The following is a 14,571-nucleotide window of genomic DNA, read 5'->3' on the forward strand; positions in this document are numbered from 1 at the left end:
CTGCTGTGGACAGACAAATTGCTTGTCTCAGGAATTTTATGTAATTGCGTCTGATTAAGTAAACTGCAGCAACTTCACAATACTACAAACAGGCATGTCAGTGGTTAACATCTTTGAAAGCTCTCTAATAATAATAATAATAATTAAATAATAATAATAATAATAATAATAATTTGGCTAGGTTAAACCCCTACTATTTTTTGAAGAACATCCCAAAATTTTTAATGACCTTGGTTTAACGTCTCATTCGAAAGACGGTGCTCACTGAGCAGTATAGAGTCCCCTTCACTATACTGAGTCTTTAGGATCCTCACAGACAGCAGGTTGAGCACCCCCTACTGGTCTTACTAACACCACTTTCAGCAGCAACCTAGCTTTCCCATCCAGGTACTGACCAGGCCCAGTCCTGCTTAGCTTCATTAGGCTACCATGTGAGAGTTGCAAGGAGCTTGCTGACGGTCTCTAAAAGCTGAGGTTAGCATAAATGTACTCCAACACATTTACAAGCTCCATAAATGCATACACTTCCCAATCCCATACATCAGCAGCATGCACGTGCATCAGCCCTATGTGAATACAGCAGCTCTGTTGAAAGGCATTTGCAGGCAGAGAAGTGGAGCAAATGTGCTGGTGTGTGAAGACGGTCGAGAGGCCTATATAGCAGAATGTGGCTCTGCCAAAGCTCCCTCTCAGAGGCCACGCACGGCCCCCTTTCAGAGCCGGCCCAATCGCCTCTAATCTCTGACCCCATCAATAAGATGTATTCAGACTCCATCAAACAGCCGAGCTGCTGTGCAGGCGGGCAGAAACCGCTGGGGGAGAACCATGGGAAACACTCCTTTAATTGTCCCTCGACCTTTTTAAAGAATATTAAGCTGCATTAGTTGTCTATGAGCCTTTCTTTCCTGGCCTTTCTTTTGGAGAGGGCTACAGCAGCCCACTCAGCCAACAGGCCATTAAACGTGACAGGTCTTTGTGGAGAGAAGGGAAACACACGGCGGAGATGAGGATGAGGAGGGCAGCGAGAGGCTCTGGTTTACATCAATCCTCTTCGGCCCACACGAAGGACTCCGTATCTCCCATGAATAATTTTCTGTCCGCTATAGGCTCCCGCTCAGCTGCCGCCACGAATCCCGGACACTAAAGAACATAATTGCTGTATAATGGTTCCATTTCCCAGTCGCATTCTCCGTGGTGAGCGTTATCGTCATTACGAATATTATGAGAAGCCTACAGCTCGGTTATTCCCCCAGCGGGAGATATAGGGCCGCTTCGGAGAGGAATGCCATGAAGGAGGATTTTTGATAAGTTGCAGTGTAGGATCTAACCTGTGGAATGCAAGCTTATTAAGAGAGTACTGCCTTTACACGCTTCGCTAATTAATAGTTGAACAGAACTGATCTGGGAGATTCTTCTTTTAGACACAAGTTGTAAAAAAATTAACAGAAAATAGTGCAATATAGAGCATTTTTCTGCCTTGCAACAGTATAAAAGACACCATGATACACTCAAAAGATTTTGTTCAAACTACTTATTTAAAATAAGCTGAAACAACAATTCTTGAGTTTTTTTTTAGACAACTTAATTGATTTATGTTCAATCTACTTGAATTTGTAAAATTAACAAGTTAACTTGATTCCTTCATGTTTCATTTATTCATTTTCTTGTCGGCTTAGTCCCTTTTTTAATCCGGGGTCGCCACAGCGGAATGAACCGCCAACACAGCGGATGCCCTTCCAGCATTTTTTACAGTCTAAGCAACTCTCATAATTCTCATAACTGTGACTTTATCACAACCTTAATGTTAAAAACCAAACTGATAGCTCTCAAATGCACATATATAATGTTACAATTACAAAATTACATAAATCATTTACAATTTAATATATTTCACAACTACAACTAAAGCTCACATAATTGTGACTCACAATATGACTCAGTATTTTGGGGCTCTACGGTATCCCAGTGGGTAGCACATTCGCCTCACAGCAAGAAGGTCACTGGTTCGAGATCCAGCTGGGTCAGTTGGAGTTTGCATGTTCTCCCCATGTTCGCTTGGGTTTGCTCTGGGTGCTCCGCTTTCCCCCACAAGTCCAAAAACATGCGGTACAGGTGAATTGGATGAGCTAAATTATCCGTTTGTCTATGTGTTTGAATGAGTGTGTATGGATGTTTTCCAGGGATGGGTTGCAGCTGGAAGGGCATCTGCTGCGTAAAACATACACTGGAAAAGTTGGTGGTTCATTCTGCTGGGGCAACCCCAGATTAATGAAGGGACTAAGCCGAAAAGAAAATGAATGAATGAACAAACAGTATTTCAGATATTTGATACTTTGCCTCTCAAGTGTGACTTTATTTCAAAAGTACAAAATCTTAATATATTTCCTTTGCAAACTTCACATTTCAAACTTAAAGTCTATATTCATTTGAAAACTACGTGAAAATTCATTGCAATTTCATCTTGCTAGCAATATTACATCTCTGTGTTTCAATATTAAGTCTCCCAATTGCAACATTTATAACTATTTTAATTCCGATGTAAAATATCTAATTTGCAGCACCACTTATTATAATTACTAATATTATACATTATATTTTAATTTCAACTTTGAATCGCAAAACTTTTTATACGTTTTGCAAATTTTTATACGTATGTCAAATATGATTAAGGTAAAAACAAATGTGCAATGCAACTTTAATTTTTGAAAATTATTTGTTTGTCATTGTTTATAGAACAAAAATCAATTGACGACACATTAAAGACTCTATGCACTGAAAAAAAATATTCAAAGTTGATTCCTTTGAAATACAAAAAAAACTTACGTTAAGTGGCTGTAAACATTTTATTTGAGCTGAATTTAAACAAACAAATAAACTAAACTGAGCATGACTAAATTTAATTTGTTTGTTTAAATTCAACCCATATAAATTGCTTGCAACAATTTTAGCAGAAACCATTTTTTTCAGTGTGGATCTGCATACTAATACACTGTCATTTTAAAATCTTTACACTTTGCCACCTTCAAACCACTAGGTTTTACTCACTTGTGTTTTAGTTATTTGAAATATAATATAATATTCTATGACTACTTCTTACACTAAAATAGCTAAAGGTCAGAAAAAGTTTTGCATTGCTTCAGTTTTTACAATAACAAAACAATATTTTCACTCATAAGTTGACAAAGTAGACAAGCACACGAAATCACTTTTGTGAATTGAAAACAAATCTTGTATTTGACCTTTGAACTTTTAATTTCATTGTTAAGTCTCACAATTGCAACTTGGTTCATTGTTAAAACTCTCAATTGCAACTTTGTTTTGTAATTCTTTATATCTCCCCACTGCAACATTTCACCTCTCAGATTACAACTGCTACTTTAAAGCAGATAACCTCAACTTTGTCTCTTACACTGCATTTTCTACTTTGAACCAGACTTTCAATATAATTTAACTCTCTTTGTCACAGAACATGCAATTATTTTTTCAATGCGCTTTGCTCTTTTCCGTACAATCTCCGGCAAGTGGGCAATGATAAAAGGATCATTTAATTGGAAAGAACAGCAGGCTCATGGGCAGATGCACCTGACAAGCATTTGGAGAGGTTAAAATGATGTTTCGCAACCTTCCTTGCTTTGGGGGGGAAATTGTTATTGTGAGCTTAAACCACCCAGTAAATAGTTGCTTTTCTGAGTAAATTATGCATCACCTCCTTTTCACGTGTAGTGTGTTAAAAAGCTTGCCTTGACCTTGTGACACCAAGCATAGAAATTCAACATAAAGCTCTTATAGAGTCCCAAAATGGCATATGTTCTATTGAATAGAGGGTCCATTAATCAACAACCATTAAGCCCTAAATAGGCAGATTCTGAAGGGGGACATGGAAAGCCTAGCCTTTTAACTCTTTTGCTTCTCAAATGTGTTGATATGATCCAGAAAAATAATAATAACATGAGGATTCATCACCTTGCCATCTTTTAACTGGCTGCAGATATAAGACTAGACAAGAGCGATACCAAAAACGGACAGAAGGGGGTTGGGAATGAGCGAGGGTCTTTTGGTGAGATTGGGTGGGGCGCTATTTTAGCCGTGACACAAAGGCGTTGCTGTGCAATCAGCTCTGTGTAAAATTGGTGCTCTGTGCCGGGCACAATGGGGCACAAAGGCAGGGGGCTGGTGGCCCAGTCGGGAGCGCTAGGACACAGCTGTGAACAGAGCCTGCACAGCCCCGCTCAATATGGGCCCTCATCACATCTGTAGAGGTCCGGCCGCGGCTTCCGCAAGTCCGTCACACAATGAGGGTCCTCAGCAAATCCTTTGTTGTGACTTTCAAGGCCCTTTTTAGCCAAAATCTTAAATATTTCATTAGGCCCCCTTCGCTCGCTCCCATTCTTCAGGTCTATTATGAAGAGCCGAACTGCGCTTTACCCTGAAATCCATTCCCTTGAGGGTCAACAAAAGACTCCTCCAAATCTGTTTGAGTTCTGATGCAATCCTGTTGCTCCTCAAACACGCCAATGTTTAAGTTTCAAGCTGTGAAAAAAAGAGAGATAAACTTACTTTTATCTCTGTTGTGTGTTCACATCAGCCGTGAATATTGTGAAGGTATGTGGATGGATCTTCATCAAGCGGCGACTCACACTTGATGTAAGGATAACATCTGCCATTTTGGCATGCATTTGCTTTTTGAAAAATTGTTTGTTTAATCCATGATGAATTAAAAAAGACCAAAAACTTCAAACTAATTTTGATATCAGTAAATTTTATGCAATTTGAGATATTTAAAAATAAGTCTTGATAACAATAAGATACATGTGTTAACTGTTTAGTTACCTTTATTACATGACTTGAACAGGACCTACATTTGTTCGGTGAAATGAATGGATCTTAAAGTTGAAATAGGAATAATACCAACATTTTTCTCTTTTTTTATTATGATTTATAGCCACTGTAAAAAAAATTTACAGATGTGAATTGCATTATGGGATATTGATTACTACTCTCTTAACATTTGATGTTAAAAAATTCAACTCTACAGTTTAACAAAGTGGCTTTTATTGACATTTTAGTAGTTTGAAAAAAATATATAATGTATAAGATATAATCTATTTAGAAATAAGTCTATTAATTAACAAAAAAATAAAAGGCAGTTTATTACAATGTTTTCCTAGCATAATATACAACACCAACCCAGACAATACAGTGCATCCGGAAAGTATTCATAGCGCTTCACTTTTTCTACATTGGACGGTCTTCCAGCAGTCAAGCACACCACCAAAATATCAATGGAGTGGCTTCACAACAACTTGGTGAATGTCCTTGAGTGGCCCAGCCCGAGCCTATACCTAAATCTTATTGAACATCTCTGGAGAGATCTGAAAATGGCTGTACACAATCACTTCCCATCTAACCTGATAGAGCTTGAGAGGTACTGCAAAGAGGAATGGGCAAAAATTCCCAAAGTCAGGTGTGCCAAGCTTGTGGCATCATATTAAAAAAAGACTTGAGGCTGTAATTGCTACCAAATGTGCATCAACAAAGTATTGAGCCTAGGCTGTGAATACTTTTGTATATATTATTTTTCAGGTTTTTATTTTTAATAAATTTGTAACATTTAAAAAAAATTGATATTTTTTTCACATTGTCCTTATGGGGTAATGCCTGTAGAATCACTGTAGAATTGAACTGTCACTAAAAATATAAAAAATGTTTAACCTTTTCAACCTTTCATGGTTAAAGGTAGTTAAAAGAAAAATCAAGTTGTCATAATAAAATAAAATAAAAAATTGGGGAAAAATAAAGAAAAAACTAAAATATGGAAAACTGCTAATTTAAGGATTTTAATAAAATGTAAAATAAAATAATTTATTTCAGACTCATTTATTTTTACAGTGTACTAATGAGTAAGCATAGATTTGTAGTACTTCATTTTAATACTTACTTGAACATTGACTTGATTTCAGGAAACTGATATCAATTATGTGCAAAATGCAAACAGTAAATGAATTTTGTTTATTAATTCACCAAATAAACTGATTTGCATAATCTGACATCAATGATAGTTTTGAGAATTAATATAAGATCATTTTGGAATTGGTTTTCTTAATAATAATAATAATAAAAAACTTCAACTGCAACTTTTATATAATTCTTTTACCAAATCATCCTCTGCAGCTCTTCAAAAATGTCATGCCTTTGTGGAAGTTCATCTAGCAAAGTATGTTTGCTGATAGTTATCATCTGACAGCTTTGTTTAATAGCACTCATAGACTAGCAGCAGCAGATGATAAACCACTCCCATACAAATATTAAACACTTGTTAATAACTTTTGCCTCTGTGCCGCAAAGAGCTCTGTCAGCTTCGCTAAACAGCTCTGAAAAGGATTTGCCTTTATGTGAGGCCTTAAACTGCCGTGCTGATTTGGCCGATAACAATGAGCAGCCTTTTGTCGGGGTTGAGGGGGCCTTGATTTATCCAACACTTTAAGCAGCCCTAATGAATAATTCAATGTTATCATTCAACTTGCCGCTCAGTTATTATGTTTTGATTCTCTTTTTTTTCACACGTGAGGGAACCGGCCGGACAGGGGGTATCGTGCAGGGGCACCTAGGGGGAAATAATGCACGGCATGGGACAAAACAAGAAAGGCCCCGGCGCAGGACTCTGGCTGTCAGCTTGATAAATATAATGTGTCACCAATTAAAAACTCATTGCCATTCTCTAATTCAGCCAGTGCCTTGTTAACCGCTGCCTGGCAGGGAGGCTCCCGCTCTGTCCCGGCCCCTGCTACCAGCACCCTCCATAATAGAGGGCCTGCTTTTCCCATCCTTTAAAACCACATCCCCTTTCCATTGGCATGTAAATAAGACATTCATTCAGCACCACTTTTTCCATCCGAGGCCGAAAAAAATGACCATCAATGTCTTTGATTCAAATCTTTTTTTCTCCGGAAAACAAAGAATTCTATAGTTTTGGATTTTTTTTTTCTTTTTACGCCAAAAAAAACTTTTCTTGCCTTTCTTTTCGGCCATTCTCATGTTAATGGTGTTGACACAACTTTGGGCAACGTGGGTATACAACGCATATGAACCCTAGCAGGAGTCCATTACAGAAATGCCATTTAGCAAGCTGTTTCTGTGAGAAAGTCAAACGTTTAAGAGGTTTTTTTTAAAGAGCCTGAGAATCAGTGCTTCACAGGAGCAGCGGGAGGCCTTTTTTCAAAGAGTTTTCCTGAAACTAAAGGCTTTCCAGGTCTCTGATGTTTGCTAACCAGAGTCAAAAGTGGCGGAATGCATAAGAATGCTGTTTATTCTTAAGCGATGTGTAAATGGTTTGTCTTCTAGGAGTTTTGCACTCGAGCGGTTTAGTCCTCATTCAGAATGTCCTTTGGTCTTTTGCCTTGAAGTGCTAGAGTCATGTTTGTTTATTTGTTTATTCGTTCATCATTTGTTTATTTATTGTTATTAAAATTTTGTTAAACGTGTCTCAGAATCCAACATACAAATTGGAGCAGACAGGTTAAAGGTCAGAGGACTAATCAGAGCGATGGATCAGTTGAGTCAACGAGGTGTCAGTGTGTCAGCATCTAAGACAGGAAGAGAGTTTGGCTTGGGAGATTTTGTGTTCAGACAAAGCAGAAAACACCTTATTGTTGCATCTGCATTCAATTAAACATTGAATTCACAAAAATACTTTTATATAACCTGAAAGCAAAAAGTCTAGTTTAAGGATTTAAATAATATAATAAGTCAAAATGTGCAAGAAATAACATACCTATTCTGATTTTAACTTACAAGATTATATTAAAAAAGTCTATTTTTAAGGACTTAAATAAAATAAAAAGGTCAAATATGCAAGAACTAACACTTATTTTTCATTCTAACTTACAAAATTATATAAAAAATCTATTCTACACTCTCAGAAATAAAGGTACAGGAGCTGTCACTGGTGCAGTACCGTTTCAAATAGTACATATTTGTACTTGAAGGGTTCATTATGGCACCTCAAAATGACTTTTTAGGTACATTTGAGCACTGTTATGCACCATTGATGTACCAATGTGGACTCTTTGGCTACAAATTTGTATCTTTTAAAAAGATACTGCCTCAGTGACAGCTCCTGTACCTTTATTTCTCGGAGTGCAAGGTTTCATTATATAATATAAAAAAATTAAAATATGCAATAAATAACATATTTAGTCAGATTTTAACTTACAAAATTAATTAAATTGTCAATTTTAAGGTTTTAAATAACTAAAAATGTCAAAATTCAAGAAATAACATACTTATTCTGATTCTAACTTACAAAATTATATTAGTCTATTTTAAGGTTTCAAAAAATCTAAAAAGGTCAGAATATTAAAGAAACAACATACCTATTCTGACTCTAACATATAAAAGAACAAGTGATCGCACTGCATTTTATTGTATTTAAAAATTAATCAAAATATTTTCCTGACAAATGACTATAACTTTTTGGTGGTTTGAAGCATTGTGACAAGCATAAAGATTTACAATGATAAATAATTTCTTTTTAATGTGTAATGTAATCTTTTTACAAGTCATCAAATGATTTCTATTTCTAAATATGCCTGACAGGACATTTTATATACTTATACTTAATTATACTTTATTATATTATAATTATAAAATAATAATTATAATAATTATAATAGCATTTTAGTGAGTGTCTTCTGTATATCATAGTAAAAAAGTATGATAAATATGGTAAGTACAATGTACATTTGACAAGTACAATGAATGCAAAAAAAGTATATATATATATATATATATATATATATATATATATATATATATATATATATATATATATATATACATTATAACCATACCGTTTGACCTTGTGTTTATATTTTAAATTGATTTATTTAATTAAAATGTACTATGATTTACATATAATAATTGTTTTGTAAGAAAAAATGGGGTAAAATGATTGACAATGTGTCTAATGCAACTAAAATATTTTTTCTTTTAAATAAAACATTTGTTAATAAGTTTTTGTCCATTCATTATTAATTTATTTTAGTGCAAAGATTAATGCGGAGTAATATATATATATATATATAGTATATATATATAATATAAATATATATATATATATATATATATATATATATATATATATATATATATATATATATATATATATATATATATATATATATATATATATATATATATATATAATAATAAACTGTTAAGTATATCTATTACACACTTACACATAAAACCAAAATTATACAAAACAAAAACAATTTACTTAGATATTTAAATTTATATATAATTTATAAATAATTATTATATAATTATAGATTAAATATATTAATTAAATTTATATATAATTAATATAATTTATATATATAAACCTTTTCTCAAATACATGCATGGATGTGCGTATTTATTTGTACTTAATACATCTACACAACACACACACACACACACACACACACACACACACACACATACACACACACACACACATATATTATACAAACCTTTCATCAGGTTTATATATTTTTAAACATTTCTAATTACTAATTGATGTTGTCTTTGCCATAATGACAGTTGATAATATTAATACTGTTTATTGCATGTATTGTATACTTGTCACAGTCACCAGTGATCTAGCCCATGCAGATCGCTAAAGAACTACAAATCTGCCAGCAAAAGAACTACATATCCAGTCATGCACCAGTCACACACCTGGCCTAGATCCCCATGACTGTAAACAGACACAGCTAAAGTTTTTCAGGAATAATTACACAGATATTCATACACCTCTCAAGCACACACACACACACACATTGCTGAGTCTTGTTATACTTTTAGTGAACATTATGATGTGTTTTCCTTGCCTTCTGTGTTTAAACCTTGCTTTGCTTTATTTTGTTTGTTTATTCCTGTCTGCTGCCTGCCTTTTGACCATCTGTCTGTTTATTGACCACAACTCTGGATTGCCCGTGAACACCTGTTTGCTCCTGTGTTGACTGTTGCTTGTCTGACCATTCTCTGTTAAATAAACCTATGATTGAATCTGCACCTCCCCTGTCAGCGTCTCCATTCACATTACAGTATAATAAGACTCAGCAATGTGTGTGGGTTTGAGAGGTGTGTGAATAGTCTGTAATTAGTTTGAACAGCATCAGCTGTGTCTTTTTGCAATTATGGGGATCTAGGCCAGTTGTGTAAGTGGTGCATGACTGGATATATAGTTCTTTTGCTGGCAGATTTGTAGTTCTCCAGCGATCTGCATGGGCTAGAGCGCTGGTGACTGTGACAATACTATTGTATATGTTTACCAAGATACTAGTATTCCACTTAAAGTGCAATTTAATTGCTTAATTTAATAGGCACAATAAAAAATATATATAGGGATAATAATATTGGCCTTAGACGTTTTATTATTATTATTATTGTTATTGTTATTATTATTATTATTATTATTATTATTATTATTATTATTATTATTATTATTATTATTTTATTCCAGCCAAAATAAAACTAACAATTCCTCCAAAAGAATAATATAGTATGAAATACTGTGAAAAATGTCCCAGCTCTCTAAATTTTCACTTGGGAAATTTTTTGAAAAAGAATTTAAAATTTCAAAGGAGGGTTAATAACTTTGTCTTTGACATCTTTAAAAAAAAAAAAAAAAAAAAAAGCATTTCTAACCAAAAGCATTAATTCAAACCATGTATTCAATATTCACAACTGTTACACACTACATAAAGAAAACCCACACAAGAAACAGCACCATCTGCAACAATCACTGTTCTCCATTGATGCGTCTTCAAAGCCACTTTCACAGATTATGAACCACTGTTTTTCACATCCGCTCCGAACCAGCGTGGCCCCTGGCATGCATAGATGAGGGGCCAGCTGTGTTTGTGCCACACAGCGGAGAGAAAAAGACAGAGAATCAGTCGAACACCCCGTCCAGTACATAAAGCCTGCTTGTGTCTCTTCTCAAGCCTCTCTCATAGTCACACAGGAATGCAGAATATTCCATTTAGAAGTGTTTCCACGCTGCTTTCAGCATTTTAAGCCTGTCTGCCAGAAGCACTGAATTAAGGAGAACATGCCCCTCTTTCCACCACCAAATCACACCTTTTTTATTCCATTTAATATACTGATAATATTTAATATATTTAATATAAATATACATTATTATTATTATTATTATTATTATTATTATTATTATTATTATTATTATTATTATTATTATTATTATTCATTCATTCATTCATTCATTTTCTTGTCTGTTTAGTCCCTTTATTAATCCGGGGTCGCCACAGCGGAATGAGCCGCTAACTTATCCAGCACAATTTTACGCAGCGGATGCCCTTCCAGCCACAACCCATCTCTGGAAAACATTCACACACATACACACACTCATACACTACGAACAATTTGACCTACCCAATTCACCTGTACCGCATATCTTTAGACTGTGGAGAAAACCGGAGCACCCATGCGAGGAAGCAGAACATGCAAACTCCACACAGAAACGACAACTGAGCCAAGGTTCGAACCAGCGACCCAGCACCTTCTTGCTGTGAGGCCACAGCACTACCTACTGCGCCACTGCGTCGCTATTATTATTATTATTATTATTATTATTATTATTATTATTATTAATATTATTTTAGGATTGTTTATTTTTAGGATTGCAATTTCTTATATATAATTTTGTTCTTGTTTTTGAAAGTTGCTAAAACATTTGACTGGAGTTTGTATGAATACTTTTTAGTGAGTGTTACCAAACAGTACAAGTAGGCCAGGTAAGTACAGGGTTCAACGCTAAGATTATTTTTTCACTGGCCCGATTTTTACTTGTCCTGCCAAATTTTTCACTAGCCCCACCAAAAAAAAAAAAAGAAAAAAAAAAGATTAATAGCTATTTCTATACATCATTAATATTATAATTAATATATCTGCCTTAATGGTATTCAGGACATCTTCTCAAAGATCCTGAAAAACAACGTCTGTGAATCTAACAATATTTTTAAAATGCTAATACATGTATAATGAGCAGAATTCAAAGTGCTGTCACTTTTATTGTGAGCTTTGAGGTTTTGATTTCATTAATTGCTTGTTCCAATAAAAAAAGGCTCCCAGCTTGTCTGCTTTTCCTGGAAACAGATGGTGCAAAATATAATTTCCTTTTTTTGTTTTGTTGTCTGAAGTTAGAAACAGATGCTTACTTTTAGCCTCATAATTTGATGTTGCCATATGTTTGTTGTAATGGTTGTTACCAGGTTACAGAAAAAAAAACAACGTGCTCACAACCTTTAATCAGATGACAAGTTTCTTGATTCTAAGATTGTATTTGCACGCAACTGACAAATAGTAATGATCCTGTCCACTGTTCCGAGCATCTCACATGCTGGCCCCGGGCCATAGGGCAGTCCTTATTGTTGAACCCTGAAGTATAAGGCCCAATTCCAATTCTAGCCCTTAGAACTTTCCCACTTCTACCCCTCGTTTTAATTAAGGGGTAGGGGTGTCCCATTTCTTTTTAGCTTGCAGGCGAAGGGCTAAGGAGATGGGGTAGATAACCCTTTGAATGGAGATTTTACAAGACCACACTCAACACCAAGGGGTAAGAAAATTTCCCACAATACACCAGCCACAACAGCAGAAAAGCTGGTCTTTGGAAGTCAGGAGATCCACAAAACAGTATTTTGTTTCATTATTGTGAATTTTTACAACAAACAAGCAGATGTTTTATTACATTCATAACTGTGTTCGCGTTTTACCATCATGCTTTTAAAAAAATAATATTAATAATAAAATAAAAACCGCAAAATTTCCCGCAACATTCTGACACTCGATGACACTTGAATTCCTTGTCAGAAAAGTCTAGTGGCTGGCAATGAGCTTTTTACAGTGTCTGCTATAATGTTAATGTTGTTTTTGTGTGTTTACATAGTACAGTTACGATCCTATTGCTACATTATATTGTCATGATTACATTTATATATGCCTTCAGTGATTTCCTGAAAATACCAAAAAATAAAGCAACTGGAATAACTAGCAGTCGAATCATCTGATCTCATATGAAGCAAGCATTTCTTAGGGGTAAATTTTGAAGCCCTTCCCCTTCACACTTGGTTTTAAGGGCCAAGGGGAAGGGGTAGGGATACAAAAATAGAATTGGGATTGGGCTTATATGTGTCTTTAAAGTTGTTGGTATGAGGTGCTTAGCAATGCACATTACTATCAAAAATTGAGTTGTGAAATGTTTATGGTAGGATATTTACAAAATATCTTGAAGGAACATGATCTTAATTTAATATTCTAATGTTTGTGATTTAGGGGTGACACAGTGGCTCAGTGGTTAGCACTGTGGTCTCATAGCAAGAAGGTTGCTGTTCAAGTCCCAGCTGGGCCAGTTGCCATTTCTGTGTGGAGTTTGCATGTTCTTACCATGTTTACGTGGGTTTTCTACAGCTGTTCCAGTTTCCTTCAACACAAAGACATGCGCTATAAGTGAATTGAATAAACTTAATTGTCCGTAGTGTATGTGTGTGCATAAGTGTGTATGGATGTTTCCCAGTGCTGGGTTGCAGCTAGAAGTGCTGCTGTGTAAAACATATGCTGGATAAGTTGGTGGTTCATTCAGCTGTGGCAACACCTAATGAATAAAGGGACTAAGCCGAAGGAAAATGAATGAATGTTTGTGAAATAAAGATAAAAGAAACTGATGCTTTTGACCAAATACAATTATTGACTATAATATATAGAATTATCGCTAAAATTATATTCATGCAAAATAAGAGTGTATTGTGGTCCAGGGTCACATGTTATTTTGTTATTGGAATATGTACTACCAATCACTAGTATGGGATCAGATATTTTAAAAAAATAATATTTTTTTAAGAAATCTCTTATTATTCATTCATTCATTTTCTTTTTGGCTGAGTCCCTTTATTAATCAAGGGTCGTCACAGCGGAATGAACCACCAACTTATCCAGCATATGTTTTATGCAGCGGATGCACTTCAAGTTGCAACAAAACACTGGGAAAGAAATCACTTATTAGTAAAACAATATAGTGGAAAACGTTTATAGTATAAAGTAACCAAGTGCTTTTATTATATTTTAGATTTTATTATATTTTATTTTTTTTTTTTTTGTAAGAAAATATGAATTTTCATCATCCTTTCTCCAGTCAAGTGTCATCTAAACCTTCGGAAATCATTTTAAAATGTGTTAATTGGTGCAGAAAAAAAATGTTGTTTTAATATCTATGGAGGAAAAAAGCCATGCTGCTTAATGTAACTTTGATGATTTGATGTTGCATTTTTCCCCCGATTCTTTGATGAAGTGTATTTCTTCGAGAATCAGTGGACACCCCATCTAACACACAAAGCCTGCTTGTGTCTCTTCTCAAGCCTCTCTTTTACAGTTGCACAGGAATGCCGAATATTCCATTTAAAAGGGTCTAAATAAGTGTTTCCAAGCTGTTTTCAGCATTTCAAAGCCTGTCTGCCAGAAGCGCTGTATTAAGGAAAACGTGCCCCCCCAAATTCAACCCCATCCCATCAA

The 14,571-nt window shown here is 34.8% G+C and overlaps 1 long non-coding RNA gene across 12 annotated transcripts in view; it reads right to left on the reverse strand.

Moving 5' to 3' along the window:
- Nucleotides 1-14,571, reverse strand: part of LOC137489184 (uncharacterized) — a 175,458-nt gene that overhangs the window by 52,511 nt on the left and 108,376 nt on the right. For 3 of the 12 annotated variants that reach the window (XR_012398523.1, XR_012398511.1, XR_012398518.1), the window contains one exon: nucleotides 3,211-4,530. The exons of 4 other annotated variants lie outside the window; for them this stretch is intronic. This is a non-coding gene — a long non-coding RNA (uncharacterized lncRNA). Of the gene's footprint in view, nucleotides 1-3,203; nucleotides 4,531-14,571 lie in introns of those variants that run through there. 5 more of the 12 variants (XR_012398514.1, XR_012398519.1, XR_012398521.1 and 2 more) reach the window with 2 other exon arrangements.

This window comes from Danio rerio, chromosome 23 (genome assembly GCF_049306965.1).
Source record: "Danio rerio strain Tuebingen ecotype United States chromosome 23, GRCz12tu, whole genome shotgun sequence".
Classification (NCBI taxonomy): Eukaryota; Metazoa; Chordata; class Actinopteri; order Cypriniformes; family Danionidae; genus Danio; species Danio rerio.